Genomic DNA, 17795 nt, shown 5'->3' with positions numbered 1-17795 from the left:
AAGTAAAGCAACTTGATGCAGGTATCTTTCTCTCTCAAACCAAATATGCTGAGAATCTCATCAAGAAATTTGGCCTTGAATCAAAGAAGGTGGTTAACAATCCCATGAGCACCACTACCAAGCTGAGCGAAGATCCACATGGGAAATCAATCGATTCCACACTCTATAGAAGCATGATTGGTAGCTTGCTGTATCTCACTGCCAGTCGACCTGATATTTCCTACAGTGTGGGAGTTTGTGCTCGATTTCAAGCAAATCCCAAAGAATCACACTTGGAAGCTGTCAAGAGAATTATACGATATATTTCCGGTACAGTTAACTGTGGTATTTTCTATACCTTTGACACTAACGTGGAAATTGCAGGGTATTCTGATGCTGACTGGGGAGGAAACTTGAAGGATAGAAAAAGCACTTCTGGAGGCTGCTTCTTCATTGGGAACAATCTTGTAGCTTGGCACAACAAGAAACAAAATTGCATTTCTCTATCTATTGCTGAAGCTGAATATGTTGCTGCTGGGAGCTACTACACTCAAATGCTCTGGATGAAGCAAATGCTCAAGGATTACGGCATCTCTCAAGGTAAGTTGTCCATTTTTTGTGACAACACAAGTGCTATTAACATCACCAAAAATCCTGTTCAACACTCTAGAACAAAGCACATTGATCTTCGATATCACTTCATTAGAGATTTAGTTGAACAAGATATACTCGAGTTGAGCTTTGTTCCCACTGACAGTTAGTTAGCTGATCTGTTCACAAAGCCACTAGACACTGTGAGGTTTGAACTATTGAGAAATGCTCTGGGGATATGTTCTAAGTATTGAGGCACTATAATGTCTGTCCACTGTTAGGAGAGAAAATTGTGATCTTAGTGTACTTTGACCACTGTCGTTAGTGGATTGCATATATTTTCAGTTATGTGTCCATTATTGCCATGCCTTATTCTGGACAAAAAAAAATTGTGTACTCATGTTTAGTTTCTTAATCAGTTCTTATGCACTGTCACTTCTAGCTTACGTGGTGGCATGTTCCTTGTTTCCTGTCAAGAGAGAATCTGTGAAGTAGGAGAACTGCCTAAATGCTCAGATATTTCATTCCCTCTTCTCAAAGTAATCAGGTTCTAGTTGTGGTGAACTTTCTAGGATTTGTAAGAAACGAGAATGGTTAAATGTATTCCTCCTCTCAAAGTAATCAGGCCTTGGTTGTGGTGAACTCAAGGTTTGCAAGAAACGAGTTGGTTGGTGACCTACGTACGTAAATTGTGCAAATACGAACAACAACTCGAGACACTCTCCCTGGAGCATCCTTGTTATGCTTAGTACCCTAAGATCGTCTGGTCTGGGAGTTACTGAGATGTGTCTTGTTACATGAGTTTCTACTGTTCCAATATAAAGAAGTCTATGACTCAACTAAAATAATTACTTAGGAACAATGTTTCCTATCTCTCCTATGAGATCTCCTGAGCCCTGTTCATATGTTCAGTTCTCTTCCTTCACTTCTCCTCTCTTTCTCTCAACCTGTTTCTACGCCCCATGTACTGCTTATACTCACCTTTGTCACAGGTTTACTTCTTAAGGTCTAACATTGAGTACCAATCCTATTTGTTGATAGAATACATCATGGTTGATGCTTTGAAATATGTTCCTTTCACTAATTGATTTGTGCTCTCTGTGCTTCAACTATGCTATATTTTCTCCTTCTATTTTATGACAAATACATTAAATGCTTCGATACTTGGCAGAGGACTATATTGTGTGTTCTAATTACAGATTTTGGGAATCCATATTTCTCTTGGTCTCTCTCCTTGACTGCCATCTGTCTGAATCTAATTTCCTTACCGAGTAAGCATGATTTGAGGGGGAGATGTTATTTGCATGCGTGTATCTAGGCACCATAACTTGTAATAAATTCTCTCCTTCTTGGAGACGCTATCTCCAACTAGCCTGTCTCTTCGATTTCTCTAACCCTACTGGTCCGATATATATAACATCCATCATATCTCTCTCGGATTTCATTCGGGTTTGTCTAAGTGTGCAGGTTTTTCCAAAAACTTTTCTTTTCATCATGGTTCGCACTAAGACTACCTCTCGCATTGGTGAACACCGACGTCTTCCTCCTCCCGAGGAGGGCTGTCAGGCCGCTGCCAGAGCCGGCGTTCTCCATCCTGGCATGCATCGCGAACGGAGACGGAGTCCTTCTCTTCATCAGTCTCCTCAGACCCAAACTAGCGAGACTCCTGATGCCTCTCGTCCTCCAGTTTCTCTAGACAGTCTTCATGATTCCATCCTGGTGGCTGACTGGCGGATCGCTTGCCTCACTAACGACATGGATGATATGCACTCCCTCCTGGTCCGCACTCACCACACTCTGACCAACCTCACCAGGGAGGTCCGGAACATGCAGCGCCACCCTCCAGGGTTTGGCGCTCCTGGTCCGTCCACCGACGTCAAGGAGGAAGAAGCACAGGAGGACAGCACTGCTTCCATGGACAGCGAGGAGTTTCAGGATACCGTGACCAAGCTGATGGAGGAGTTTGATGTGCCTTCCCATTCAAAGGGGGAGAAGTAAAAGAATTTTTAATCTTCTTTTTTTTTTTTTTTTCTGTTTCTGCAGTTTTATTTTTGTTGGACAAAAATTACTTTGTTTTTTTTGGGTTGTAAGTGCATAAGCACAAACTACTTGGATGCTTATTATTATTATTATTACTATTTTATTTGATATTTGTTTTGGTGGTTTGGATCTGGAAAAGGATGGAAACTGATTCCTAAATCCAAGTAGCACCCCTTGGTTCGTGATTAGTGTTTATCTGTGAAAACTAATATGCAGGATAAAAAGATGGAAAAATCATGTGTTGAATGGGAATGCCCAAAGGGGGAGATTGTAAGTATTTTGGGCTATTACCATTCAACACATGCTTTCCCATGGTCACTAGGAGAACAGAAGGTGCAGAGGATTGGGAGAATAATTCTCTTGCCTTTCCGGTGGCTCAAGGTTATAAAGGTTGATTGCAGAATCGGATCACCAAGAGGAAATCAAGGAAATCATGCTATCTAATCTTGAGATAAAGGTGTCTTTTATTTCATATCATTTTGCATGATTCTAAATTGATATGCATATCGGTTAGATTGATTTGATATACTCATCTGCATTTAAAGGTTTTTCAACATGCATATCAGAAAGAGATATTGATTGCTTACTGTTAGAAAAGATTTGATTGCATATTAAAAACAGTTTTAAAACCTTTCATATTTATCTTATTCGGTGTTAAGAAGAGATTTGATTAAGGGGGAGTCTTGCTCTCCTATATAAGGTTTTCAAACTGATTTATGTGGTAGAGTTTTTGGGGATCAAAAGTTTTTCTTTTTCTTTGTGTTGCAAATGTTTACACAAATCATTTTCTGAAAAAACTCTCTTTGCACATTATATGACTCGGTTTTCTGCATACTCTGTCTCTTACATATTTCATTGTCAAGATCAGTGAGATGTCGAGACCAAGGAAGATTCGAAGATAGGATTATACTGGTAGTGTGGTGATTAAATAAGAAGTTAGATCAGTTATAAATCAAGTTAGCATTTGTTGCTAAGTGAAAGTGATTGTTGTGAACAACACTACTTGTATACTGTAAACTCATTTGATTTCTAGTGGATTGATTTTATCGTGTTGGCACTACACCAAAAATGTTATCAGACAACGGCAGAAAACCGTTGTGGGATTTGGAGACCCACCGTTGTAGAGCGAGCCGTTGTCTGATGAAAAATCAGACAACGGTGGAACACAGTTGTGTGATAAACAGAAAGACAACAGGTATGTGTTATAACTGTTGTGTGATAGCTCGGCAGATGGCTCGGCAGATGCCAAGCGCAGCTGCGCAGCAGTTGAAGCGCTGTCTTCAGACAACAGTGCCAGTTTTAAGCTGTTGTATGTTAAGCGTGTCAGACAACATTTTTTTATTTTGTCTGTTGTCTGATTGATCTTCAAACTTCAGTTCTTGGACTATATCTGTTGTGTGATTAACTTTAGGACAACAGAGTTCAATTGCTTCTGTTGTTTAAGTATAAATTAGAAGACACTGATTTGTTAAAACCCGATGTGTGATATGAATGATTGCAATGTGTTTCTATCCCATTTTTGGCCATTCAGACAACGGGCAGTCATCTATATCTAATCTGTTGTGCGATCATTTGAATCTCATTCCTGAATTAGAGAGTACGTCATCAAATACAAACATTGCAAACCATCAAATGAGAAATCTAACCAATACTCCCCGCGTGATGCTGCGGCTTTGCATTGAAATTTTGTATGTAAAACAGTCATAATCATAAGCTAAGAAACATTAATTGAAAATGTTATAACTTTACATATTACAGAAATGGTGTTTAAACCAGACTCATATTTTTTCATAAGTTAAGCTCTCGGAGGAGGAAAATTATGACCATGACCATCACTTAGTGCGTCTTTAACAGGGATTTTAAGATTCCAAGTTCCTGTTGAAGCGCCAACAAACTGTGAAATCCCTTTTAATGGTTCATCAGTTGGAGTCATCTTTGTGGTTGTTTGAATGATCAGTATAGAGTCAGGAACATGAACAAATTCAGCTCCATAGCTCACATCCTCGAACATGACTGGAGAAAGGTCCTTCATTTTCTATAATCTCTATAACCTCCTATAATTGGGAACCGCAGATTGTGAGTTTACAGATCTAACAAGTCCAGTGCAAGAATTTCAAGAGATATGAAAGTAACTGCTTTAGAATCAATATCACAGTGATAATGCCCTACAAGTACGTTTTATAACTTACCAACCCAGTAATCCTTCTCTAATAGTTCCTCAGTAATCATGTCCAGAATGTGCCTGTTGTTTCTCAAACCATTCATCGCAAGTTCTTCTGTCGCAAGTTCTTCTGTTTCTTCGATGTACTGCAACCAACACCAAATATCAACCAGGTATATTTAAATGAAAAACTAAGGGAAAAGAAGATCAACTTCAGCTCCAGAACTTGAGATATTCTCAAACAAATATGGGTGTAGGGGGATATCAACCTACCATATACAGAGAGACATTAAGCATCCATGAGTCAGACATAAGAATCAGGTCTGTCAAAAAGTTGAGGAAACTTGCAACATATTCTAATGGAAAACCTTCTTTCATAGTAACATATATTCTTTTTAGGTCTTCTGTAAATACAACAGCAGCAACCTGTCCAAGACAAACCACAACATCAGATACTGCCAACATAAACCTTTGCACTTTTAGCCAACAATGGAGAAAAAATCATCTTAGATGCATGATGCTTCCTATTTCATTTGGACTTGTGGACAATTGACATGGCAGCATCCAATGAACCACCAAGCGAGGCATAAAATACACAAAGTTCACAGGCAGTTGGGAAATGAGTTCACGTCTCTCAGTTTACTCAGCCTCCTTGTACAGTACCATATTTATTTGTCTACTAGTATTAACTACTACTGAGCAAATTGAGTAGGTGCCATGATCACATCCCATTTCATAAATCTACACCATACAGTACTATTTTTAACTATTTTAGTCCAGGAAAAAAAATGTTTAGTCTTCTATACTATGGAATATGAAAGGTCATGTGCTGCTTAAACACACTCACTGAAGTACAAGAGAAGCCCAAATGTTACAAACTCTTGCATGGAAAGCAGTATATGCATGAGATTACTCATAATTAATGCAACACCATCTCATATTTAGTTCAACACCAACTCATAATTAGTGCAACAAGGAACAAGTGGATCAATCTACAAGGTGTATAACAAAGATAAAAACAAAGGAGAGCAACAGGTTACCTCAGAGCTGTCAAGCTTTTGAAGAAAGTATGTATAAGGAAGTTTGGGACGATAAAGCCACCATCTTTTAGCTATCCATAACGCCCTTTTCCTTGTGTCTCTGTTACCTTCTCCACTACATCCTTGCGAAGACTGTTTTCAACCTCTTTCATGTCAAATTCAACTACATACTTGGAATTTGCAGAGTCCAACTGTTCCGCTAACTTTTCTTTTTGGAGGATCTCCTTCCATTTCTGAAGTCTTTCACGCCATGTTCCAGTATCTTCTTGAACTTCACCTGCAAAGCAAAAGCCACAATTGGGCCATAAGGGTAGAGATGACCAAAGACACTATTGATGATAAAATCCAAGACAAATTTCCGTGCAAATACATGATATTGTCTCTGTAATAACCACCAGTGAGTTGCAGTTATCTATTAAATCTTTAGAATGCAGATTTACACCAAACAGGAAGAGAAACGCAAACGGCCAATTACTGTGAGACCATTCCTTGAGATGAATTGTTGCTCATTTGTAGAGGGGTTTCAGACAAAATTATAGATCAACACCCTAAACAGAATTAAAAAAATAACAATAAATAAATAGATTTTCCGACTGAATTCTGTTTCTATTTAGGCAATAAACTTCTTGAAAAACCACAACCTTTTTTACTAAAAGACATAATTCTCATTAAAATCAATAAGTTGTCCACTACCTATAATATAATTCCCACAGGTGCAATATCATAATTGCAATCATTCAGACTCCAGCTAATACCACCACAAACTTTGCCACATACACATATAATAGAATATGATATGTTCAAATTTCACAATTCATAATGAAATACGCTTCCTCATTGAATCGATTTCATAAGACACTCCTAAAATAAAATTTTCCCATGCTGGTTTAAAGTAAGGATCAACTCAAGATACTTCACGTAAGTTCCAAACAGACACTAACCAGAAATTCCCAGGTCTTCTTTCAATTCCTTCTTTTCTTCTGGATTTAATTTTATATCACTGTCAATAAATTGTTTTACATTGTCCTGAGGCAGCTGCGGATCATCATCCCATGCATCCTCTCCCACTTAAGAACTATCATGGACAAGTGTTCCATCAGGTCCTTCAACAAACTTCTTCATTTTCAGGCCTTTGGGCGTCGTCTTCCTCCACATACTCTTCTTAAGCCTGCAAGGTAAGGGAAAAAAAAAGAACCGGGATTAAGCAAAACACAGCTCCTTAAACTTCTCTATCTTTATTCCTCTTTCTTCCTTCTAGTTTAAAAGTTTAAACCATGTCTATATTAAGGCAATATTCAAATTCTAAGCAGAAATGTGATGCAGTTAAACTGACCAAAACGGAAAATACACACAACATGAGGAATCAAATTACTTTCTAACATTACTCGGAGATGGCTCAGGAATCACTGCCTCCATATAAGCCTCTGTCAACTCTTTCCTCTGGCGATCTTGGATAGGAGCTCGAATTGCTACATATATTCTTTGACACGAAACTATGGCAATAAAAACATAGAAAACCAATGCAGCAACTCTTTTAGGTTCCCATGTCTTGATATCCTGAGAATAACAAATGACAGTGTTATCAGTAAATCAACTAATTGAAAGTTACACTCAGTTCCCGCCACAACTTGATCAAAACAAAAGACTAAAGCTTTGTAATAACTTCCATTATCTTCCAACACATTGCAACAACGAAATGAGAAGCTAAAACTAAATACAAGAACTTTACCTTCCATCTTTCCCACTGATTCCCACTTACAAACTCGGGCACTAACTCGGTCCTAAACCGTTCCAACTCAGTCCCACCTCTCTTTAATCCTTCCCCAGCTTGCCCCAAATACTCCCCCACCTTCACATTCACCTCCTTCAAATCAAACCCAGTTTCCTTCTTCACCGAGTCACCAAGAAACTGATTCATAAACTTGCGAAGCGCAGCCCAGCCGGCATAGTAACCTTCATCAGTTAAGCACAACAAAACCAACCAAGAAATCAAACTCTTAACCAGTGATTAAATCCTGAGCTGTGAACTCTAATAAAAATAAAAAATAAAAATAAATTCATACCGCGGTTAATAATGGGTGATCTTCTGACAGGTCTTCTCACAAATAAATGGACATAATCGTCTTTCATGTAACCCTTTTTCACGCAGGACCTTAATCACAGCAAATTGAGTTCAAAGTTAGCAACTTTGTATCTAAACTCAGCATCACCAAACTTGTGTAAAGTTCAATTCTTTGGGTTTTTCTTCGAACCCAAAAAGAATGTGAGTAAAAATGAATATGCGATTCAACCTGTTTTTCCAAGATATGACCCAGGTATTAAGACAGAAGAAATTGAATAGACAGATCTATATCGATGAGATTCGTAAAACAGAAAGTAGATCAGTAAGGCTTATCAAACCAAGAGATTTGACGGAATAGAAAAAGAACAAAAATTGCCAATTATCGCTAGGAAGAACATGAAAAAGAATCATACCCAGAAATAAGCAGCGGGAGTTCTTGAAATTGTGCAATCTCGCCGAGAGTTCACCTGGAACTAGCAGTGGATATCGGGTATTCTTCTACAAAACCCTAGATTCACGGTTGTTCTTGAGCAATCTTCTGCAAACCATCTTCCACCGCCCGTTCTCGCCTTTTCGGGAGCCTCAATAATCAGCTCGTTTTCTGGCAACTCGCCCAAATCTTGCCATCGGAGGATGACCGGCGGCGCTGCTTGTTCTTCATCAAGTTCCTGGCCCATGGCTGTGCGGTGTAAATCCGGCTAATTGTGGAGACGAGAGTTAGGTCAATGAAATTTGGGTTTCAAATTGAGGGTTCGACCAATAGAGATTTGGTTAATTTTGGGGAATCTGAGATTGGGGTTTCCCTATTTGGGATTTCAGAATGAAAGAGAGCAGAAGACTATGATTTCTGGGTAAAGAAGAGAGTTGGATGAAGAAGAGAGCGAGAGAAGACTGAGAGTGAGACAGGGAGAGGAGCGATCTGAAGAGAGAGAGAGTAGAACGTGAGAGAGGACAGAGATTTCGCGAGAGAGATGGGGAGCTGTGAGTGTTGGGCGTCTTGAGAGGAGATCGAGAGGTTATGAAAAACTTACTAACTTTGTTTAAATGCGCCCTCAGTTGTCTAAGCATTAAGCAATAGCTTTGTTTTCTTTTTCTTTTTAGTTACTCAGACAACGTATAGATACATTTACGTTGTCTGAATTGCTACATAGCTGAGGGAACAAAAGATGAAAATTTCCCGCTTGTGCAAATCAAAATGCCAGTTTTGGCGCTTAGGCTAGGCATTTCTCATTCACACAACAGAAATAGTTCATTATGTTGTAGGAAGTTGCAAGCATGACAAACCATTGAAGCCAAATTTGCTTGTTTTGGGGGGGAATGAATGTCATTTTGGAGACATCTTCAAATTATGCCACTTACTTGCACAACGGCACATTAAAAACCATTGTATGATGATTTGCAAGTATACTCCTACAACACAAATAACTAAACTGTTGTACAATTTAGTGGCATCTAGGGTACAATTTGGAGCCAAATTTGAGTCCATCTAGGAGGGAAATCTGCCGCAATTTTTTTTTTGATTCACACAACAGATTATTCTTGTAACCGTTGTGCAATGACCTTCTAAACAAAAACTTCAGAATTTTAACCACCTTATACAACGGAAGTTTAGTAAACATGTTGTGTGATTCACTTTTCTTCATCACACAACACATTTTTTTTTTTCGTTGTGCAAAAAGTGTGGTGTGTTAACGTTTTTGGTGTAGTGTGGCTACGTTACAAGCCACGCAGTGAAGTTTCCTCAGTGGAGAGGTTTACATTGCGTTAGCAAATTGGTGTGCTGTCTTTGTGATGCATGTTTGATTATCAAAGTAGTTCTATTTACCATTTTTGTTCTATCTGATATTTACAAAGTTTGATGAGCACAAGCAGAAAACTCACCCAAAGCACAGAGGCAAAGTCAAAAACAAGTCTCAAGTCCGAATAGAACTAGAGAAAGGTTTTATATACAGGTTGAAAAAGGCTTGAGCTCTATTTATTTTCTTATTCTTTTCTTCTTCTTTTTTTATTAAAAATAATATATTATATCTTTTGGGTGAGGAAAAATAAATAAATTTTTTAGAAAATTACATATAAGTGTCATTTTGAAATGGGGCCGTGACCATTTACCCAATTTTAGCCTAAAAATTGTCCACTTACTCCACTAAGAGTTTTTTTAACCCCATTTACCCAATCTAATTAACAGTGTTTGACAGTATTGCCCTCATACTCTCTCTGTCTCTCTCGACTCCCCTTCTCCTCCCAGACTCTATCTCTCTCTCTCTCTGCTTCGTACTCATATCCCAAACTACAAACCCTAAATTGCCCAACCTCTCTCTACAATTCCTCCATTTCTGGTGGCTTCCAAGACCCCCGACGAGTCTTGCATCTCCAAGATCGAGGCGACTACTGCGACTACTGCGTTTGGTTTTGGATCGCAGTGCAGAAGACGTAGAACGGCGGAGGTTAGTATACACACAGGGCATTTCGTCGGAGCCGATCTGGACAAAGGCAACGCCGGTTTTGTTTGTCAGAGGTCCAGGAAGCTCCGAAGCTCCACGCTCCAAGTTCGGGTCTGGGCTTCGCCGGTTTTGTTCGTCAGAGGTCCGGGAAGTTCCACGCTACAAGTTCGGGTCTAGGCTTCGCCGGTTTTGTTCGTCAGAGGTACGGGAAGCTCCACGCTCCAAGTTCAGGTCTGGGCTTCGCTGGCAGGGCTCGGACGACGCTACTCTGTTGGACGGCGTCGTTCTGTTTTTTTTTTTTTCTTCTTTTTGGTAAATTTGGCAGAAGGCTTATTAGGAAAGAAGAAAGAGGAATGAAAAAAAAAAAGTTTTATTGAGTAGTTATACATGTCTATTGCGGGGCAATAATATGAGTATTAGGGGCAATAATATGATTACGGGGTATTATTAGGGAGCAATAAAATCAGACGCCGGAATCCGGTCACCAGTCCGGTAGCCGAATTCGGGATTCCAATGACCGGTCGCCGGAGTCCGTTCATTCTTTTGAAACTTATATTAGCCATAAGGCCACTTAACTTTTCTTGTACACCTAAGGCCACTTACATTCACAAATTATTTTTTTCATGACAATTTTAGAAAATCAATAAAATTCTTTACGCTCTCAAGTTCCCAATCATCCAATATTTCGTACCTCTAAACACCAATTCCTACCTCTTATTGTCTGACCACCATCAAGATATTGAAATAAGAGTTGACATTTTCGTTATTAGGCATTTGGGTTAAAAGAAGTTACTAAAGTATGCTTAAGTCTGATCAATAGTTCACGAAACATATGGAAACCAAAAGGTTAGAGTACGTTTAGGGAAAATTTAGCAACACTAGGTATGATTAATAATATCTAAGAGATCCAGGTCTTTTACTAGAAAACAAATCTTGAGCTCGATGATTTTACTAACTTCTAATATTCATATCAAAACTAGAAAACAAATCTTCTAACTATTTCAGTATATATTTTGAACTATCCAACTGTTGATTTTATAGTCTTCTCGCTTCTGACTTATTCCTCTGCAAATTTTATGAAGGGCTAAATACTGTTTAGTCCTTGAACTTTTACCTAAAACACACTTCAGTCCTTCGCCTTCTAATTTCACACGTTTAGTCCTTGTACTCTTCAATTTTGGACCAATAGGTCCATTCCGTTACTTTCCGTTCAAAATATATGTTACTCTCCGTCAAAATGTCTGTTTTACCCTCACTTTTTTCTTTTTTACATTTATTCTTTTTTCTTTATTGTTTTTTTTTTCACTTACTCGATCAGTTGGACCTCTCTCAAGTCTCAACCCCTCAAATAGTCAAATCTCTCTCCTCTGAAACCTCGCCGCCCCAAACTCTGAGCCACCATGGGCAGCAAGGAGGTGAAATGGAGCTGGACCACACGGTGGAGCAGCTGTTTGGAACTCCGATCGAACTCGAAATCGAGGCCGAAGAGAAGATGATTTGACCTAGGCAAACATCTTCACCTTTGAAAGTAACCGGAACATCCCCCTTCAACTCGGAGCTGTCACTGGCCCAAACGAACACCAGATTCAGTATCTCCCCACTCTTCTCGTCTATGAATCTACACAATCACAATTTCACAAACCCAATTTTAAAATTAGATCAGAATAGAAAAATAAGCACCACGACCATGGTGGTCTGAGGATCTCATCTACGACAAACAAATACTCCGCCGACTTGTTCGGCGACTCCTCCCAAGGCACCACGCTCCTTATCACGTTGTGATTCGCCTCCCACCAGAAAATCACCTTCTATGCTGCCTCGAATTGGTCGTCTTCCACTTTAGATTCGTCGCTAATCATACTCATCAAATTCGACAGCCGGTTATCAAAGATGGAGAAGATCCAATAGCTTACTTGTCAAATTCAACAACCCAGGCTCTTCACGATATGATGCGCTAGCGCGAGCACCTGATTCTCGCCTCCTCCACCTCCCGCGGCGGCCGCTATACTTGTCACCTTCGTCGTCATGAAAGGTTGAAAGAAGACTGTGGTGGGGATTCGACCCGAAGACGGTGGTGGGGATTCGACCCTGGGCTTCCGCTGAACTCTCTGGGGATGGCTTGGATGGTGTGGTAGAGAGAAGCTTGGGATTGGGAGAGAGGGGTGTGAGGCGGAGCGAGGGTTTCGATCTGGGCGTAGTAGAGGACAACAAGAAGAGAGAGGAGGAAGAAGAGGGCACGATATTGAGTCGGTGAAGGAGGAGAGAGAGGAGGAGGAAGAAAAGATAAACGGAGAATATATATATATTAAAAAAAAAGGTTTTGAGGGTATAATAGACATTTCAGTGGAGAAGGGATTGACAGGTCAGCCATTTAACAGAGATTTTGAACGGAGAGTAATGGAATTGACCTATTGGTCCAAAATTGAAGAGTACAAAGACTAAACGTGTGAAATTAGAAGGCGAATGACTGAAGTGTTTTTTAGGTAAAAGTTCAAGGACTAAACAGTATTTAGCCCTTTTATGAACTATAAAACATTGCATTGAATAAATGATGTGAAATCATTCTACTTTGCTAGCCTCTTGCAATTTCATAATTGATCATATATATCCATGTAAATTCATCATCAAAAAAAACAAAATTAAGAAACACATTAGTCAAATAGTTCAAGCACCCCTTGAACGCTGAACCCAGAAGATAAACAAATTTTTATTTATTCAAATAAGCACTTTATTAAACTCAATCAAGTAATATAGAAGAAGGCTACAACAGTTCAGTACCAATTGGTCTAGTGGCATAGTCTCCCCTTTGTAAGTGGGAGTTTGTGAGTTCAACACACGAAAGATTAGTTGTAGTATTTGAGTAGTTTATTTGATAAAAAAAAAAAAAAAGGCTACAACAATCTCATAACTGAGATCGGTGTATTTCTTGCCTCAACTAATGAAAAAGAAAAACAAATTCAAATATACAGCTACCTAAAAATTTGAACACCGAGGTTAGTCACAAACAAACGGAATAATCCAACATTTGAAATACGAACCCTAAAAAAAATGAACTCAATTAGACTTCCAATAATCATGGACATTTAGACCCGAACTAAATTTTCTATTAGATAGTGGTTTTAGTCGATTGAACAAGAAAGTCTGTCAAAAACTCATATGTAACTCGATTAGAGAAACCCATATCCCTACACAACATGGTCAGTCACGTCAGAATGGTTCTCTTTATTTGATTATGCACGACTAACTGCTAAGAGCAGACTCTTTGATTTTCTATATGTATATTAGTTGGTACAAATTGTTTATCATGTTCTTTCGTCAAAATCATCAATTAACTCAAAATCCTTATTAGAGTTGTTTTTTTTTTAAATAATTATTGATCTATTCTATAAAAGGCTGTTTCATCAAAACGTCATTAAAAGTAGGTCAGGTGCATCATACGTCTTTTTCTTTTTGCGGAAGATAGATCGAAGTTTGTCATTGGTACCATTTGAGATGAAATGAAATAGTTAAGGTATTGGATGTGATCAAAATGTAAGTCCAGGTATCATCAATAAGATGACGGTAAAAGTCTAGGTACTATTCATAATAATAACTCTAAATACACCTAGACAATTTTTCAATTATACCCCTATTTTGATAATATCCAGCAAAACCGATATATTTCATATAGTAATATATGTTTGACAACCAAAATTAGTTGGTAATAAATGGAACCAAATCCTTAAAAACACATCCGTGGGTCCTTTTTTTCTATATGAGATTCAAATCTTCAACACGCTCCTACATGTTGTGAATTTTTTTAGCCATACATGCATGTGTACAACTTATATTCGGTGATATGGAGCCCCTGTGACCACGAGACATTCACACGTCAGCTGACCTAGACTAATATGATGATAAAGTAATATATGCTTCGCAACCAAATGGATTGAGTGATCGAAATCCTTATAAACACATTTCTAATTTTCCATTTTTTCCCAGTGAGATTCACATCCTCAACAATACCCAACAAAACTCTCTCATTGATCTTCTTCTTGATAAAATGATAGTCATCAAAACTATCCCCTTTTTCTTCTCAATAAAACAATACCAAAAAGTTTTGTTGTTCTGACTTTGACTAGCAAAACCCTTCTTCTTTCAAAGTTTTTATTTTTTTTATAGGCTTGATACACATATCAAACGTTTTTCTTTTGGGTTTCATCTTATTCAATATCTCTCATTTTTGTTTATATTTTTTCTTCCATCATCTGTATTCAGCAAAGTGGAATTATATTATACTCAAAAGTGACTACCAAATCAATTGAATGTGTTCCTAAAACCACCAGTTCCATTATCATAAGAATCACAAGATAAATATTGTTGAGGACTAATTGTTCTCACTTGCTACATATTCCCATCAGTTGTTTCAAAGGTTAACTTCTCAACTTCTCAAATGATTCCAAATTTAGGATTGTATTTTTGGAGTAGACTTTTTTGCCTTCTTCGTCTTGCCCTTTGATTTCAGGCCGATTGGTGGTCAAGCTATTGAACTTGGGGTCGATTGACTAGCTTCTACAATTGATATTACGGGAACAATAGCATTTTTACCCACCGAAGACTAACTTGTTAATTAATGTCGTGTCAATTGAGGCCATACAAAACGGAGAAATGCAGGTCTGGGGTTTTCGATGTTTGAGAGAGATTGAATCAATTTGATGAAATTGATCGTTATTGGAGGGATATGAAGAATGGTTAATAATTTTAAATTTTAAAATAAAAGGTGAGCTAGTTTGATGGAATGGGATAGAAATTAGAGATTCGGTTCAAATTAGGGAATAACTGGGTTTAGGCTTTCGGAGAAGAACAAATGAGTGATCAAAGAAATGGAACAAATGTGGCTGAGATGATGTTTTTAGTCACACTTGACTAATTTAAAAACCAAACAAAAATGACATATAAACATGTATAAAACTCGGTCTGGTTCGGCCTAAATCGAATATGGCAATATTAAAAGGGGAGTGAAATTCACACTCCCTATTCTACAGTCCGCACTCCATGTTTCCTTTAATGACTAGTATCTTAAATTTTGTCTCTTTATGCATAGTTTTGAAAGTGAGAATTGTGGATTATAAATTTGGGAGTGTGAATTTCATTATCCTATTAAAACCTTAGACCAAATCATAATAGGATTAAATTATGTTTAGTCCTTGTACTTTGCCTCCAAAATCGTTTCAGTCCCTGACATTCTAATTTCATCCAAAAACTCCCTAACCTCTCAATTTCCCTCTAATTGGTCCATTCCGTTAAATCTCCGTCCAAATATTCTGTTAAGTCGCTGACGTGGCAGTTTTTTCCACGCCAACTCAGCTCGATAGTTGTGAAATGTCCAATATAACCCTGTTCTTTCTCCTTTTTTCTTTTTAATTTCTTTTATTCTCTTTTTTTTTCTTTTCTTTTCTTCACACCAAAATCCACCGCCACTACCACCACCGATCTATCCACCACCAAGCTTACCATCCAAAAACCTCCTCGAATTTGTCATTTAATGACTCTTCTCCAACTTCTTTGATATTCAAGAATTCACCGAGAGCAGTATCAAGGTCACCACCACCAAAACCACCTTCTCACCACCACCACTTGCTGCTGCACCACCTCCTACTCCATCTGTCACAACACCCAATCCCACCACCTACCCTCCACCATAACCATCCCCATATCCACTTCTCCAAGCCACTACCTCTCAACTCCTCATTTCTAATCCCCCAGCATTGTAGTTAAGCTCAAAATCATAATCCAAGCTCCCAATTCATCAACATTAGGTTCTTCCCCCAAATTGCTGCTCTTATTATACACATTCTAGTACGGTTCAAAGCCCAGAAACATGTAATCCACCAATATCATAAGCCCCCAATTGCATCAAAACTACAACGAATCTGAAATTATCACAGATGATCAAGGGAGCTAAATTCACCTACGCAATAAGCCAATTAACAATACATAACAAAAAAATCAAACAAGGCACAAGGAAATCATATATGAATTGGGGAACCCAGAAGACAAAGATGGGACCTTTTCAATAAGGAGAGTGAAACAGGCTGTGGCAACAGCGGCGAGGAGGAGGAGAAGAAGTATGATCCTTAGCGCGGAGCTCCATGTGAGAGCCATAGAAATCCTGCAACACCAAGGCCTACACTCTTCTCACGAAGCTCCATGTGTGATCATTTCCAGGTCCTCCGCCGCCCAACCCGAAGGCTTGGAGCACAAATCATGACCCTCACCACCATCCAAGACACCCCTCAATTCAATTCAGAAGACACGCCCAATTCAGATTAGGTCGAGCCCAACGCTGCCTGGCCCAGCAGCTCATTCCATTTCCAGTCCGGGACTCCGAGGAACCACCACTCTTCGCTGGGTCACTCACCCCGACCCGGCACCGATTTTCACTAGCTATCTCTCTCTCATTTTCGATTGCAGAGCCTCCAGTGTTAGGATAAGGTCGAGCAGGAAAAAGGAAATGGTGAGAGGCGGGAGCAGGAATGACGAGTCGGTGGTGCTGAACAGCACGAACATGTTTGCGGCTCAGGGGAGCTTGAAGAAGAAGTAGAAAAAGTCTGATAAGTTTATTGGGCCCCGGCGCCTCTCACAGTCAAGGCATGGGTCGATGTCGATGATGACCTATTTGCGGGCCTTCCTTGTTCGCCGATCAAAAACAAGTAACGAAGGAGGGGGAAGGTTTTTAATTTTTGATTTTGGGTAGTTAGATTTTGTTGAGATTTTGAAGTTTTTGGGATTGAATTGAAGGTAAGGACGAAGAAGAAGACGAATAGGCAGCTCGGTGGTGGTTTTAGGGTGGTTGGGTCTGAAGAAGAAGAAAGTAAGGGAAAAAAATTAAAAGGAGAGGCTAGGGTTATTCTCGACATTTTAACATCCACCACACTTACGTGGCGCTGAGTTGGTGTCTAGTTATTTGCCACGTCAGCCAATTAACAGAACATTTTGACGGAATGGAGCTATTGGAGGAAAATTGAGAGGTTAGGGAGTTTTTTGATGAAATTGAAATGTCAGGGACTAAAACGATTTTGGAGGCAAAGTACAGGGACTAAACATAATTTAATCCATCATAATATTATACCTCAGTTCGTTCTTCAATTGAATTGTGAAGAAATAGCTATAAATCCACACGAACCATTGGTCTCGGTCCTATTAGGCTGATTTCTCAAACTTTCGGCCTCAAACACCTAACCCTATCCAATATGATGCATGCACCCTAAGCGAGGTCCTCCGACTATTGACAAATGTTATTTTAGTCAAAAGCCATCAATATTTGTGTCAATTTCAATTGATGCCCCCACCAACAACAAATTGGACTAGGTGACTACCCAGTAAAATATTGTATGAGTTCCAGTAGCGTTCTATTAAATATTACAACATTTTCGATTGTCCTCTATTAAAAGGGGTCTCTATAACTAGGGATGGCAAAAATCCTCATCGGGTAGGGTACC

At 39.0% G+C, this 17795-nt stretch overlaps 1 pseudogene; it reads right to left on the bottom strand.

The window, feature by feature from the left end:
* Positions 1–4243: 4243 nt before the first annotated feature.
* Positions 4244–8933, bottom strand: LOC133718488 (ATP-dependent zinc metalloprotease FTSH 12, chloroplastic-like; annotated as a pseudogene).
* Positions 8934–17795: the final 8862 nt, after the last annotated feature.

The sequence above is a fragment of the Rosa rugosa genome, chromosome 6, assembly GCF_958449725.1.
Source record: "Rosa rugosa chromosome 6, drRosRugo1.1, whole genome shotgun sequence".
Lineage (NCBI taxonomy): Eukaryota > Viridiplantae > Streptophyta > Magnoliopsida > Rosales > Rosaceae > Rosa > Rosa rugosa.
The sequence above is the reverse complement of the archived record's forward strand: the minus strand, read 5'-3'. Positions and strand labels throughout refer to the sequence as shown.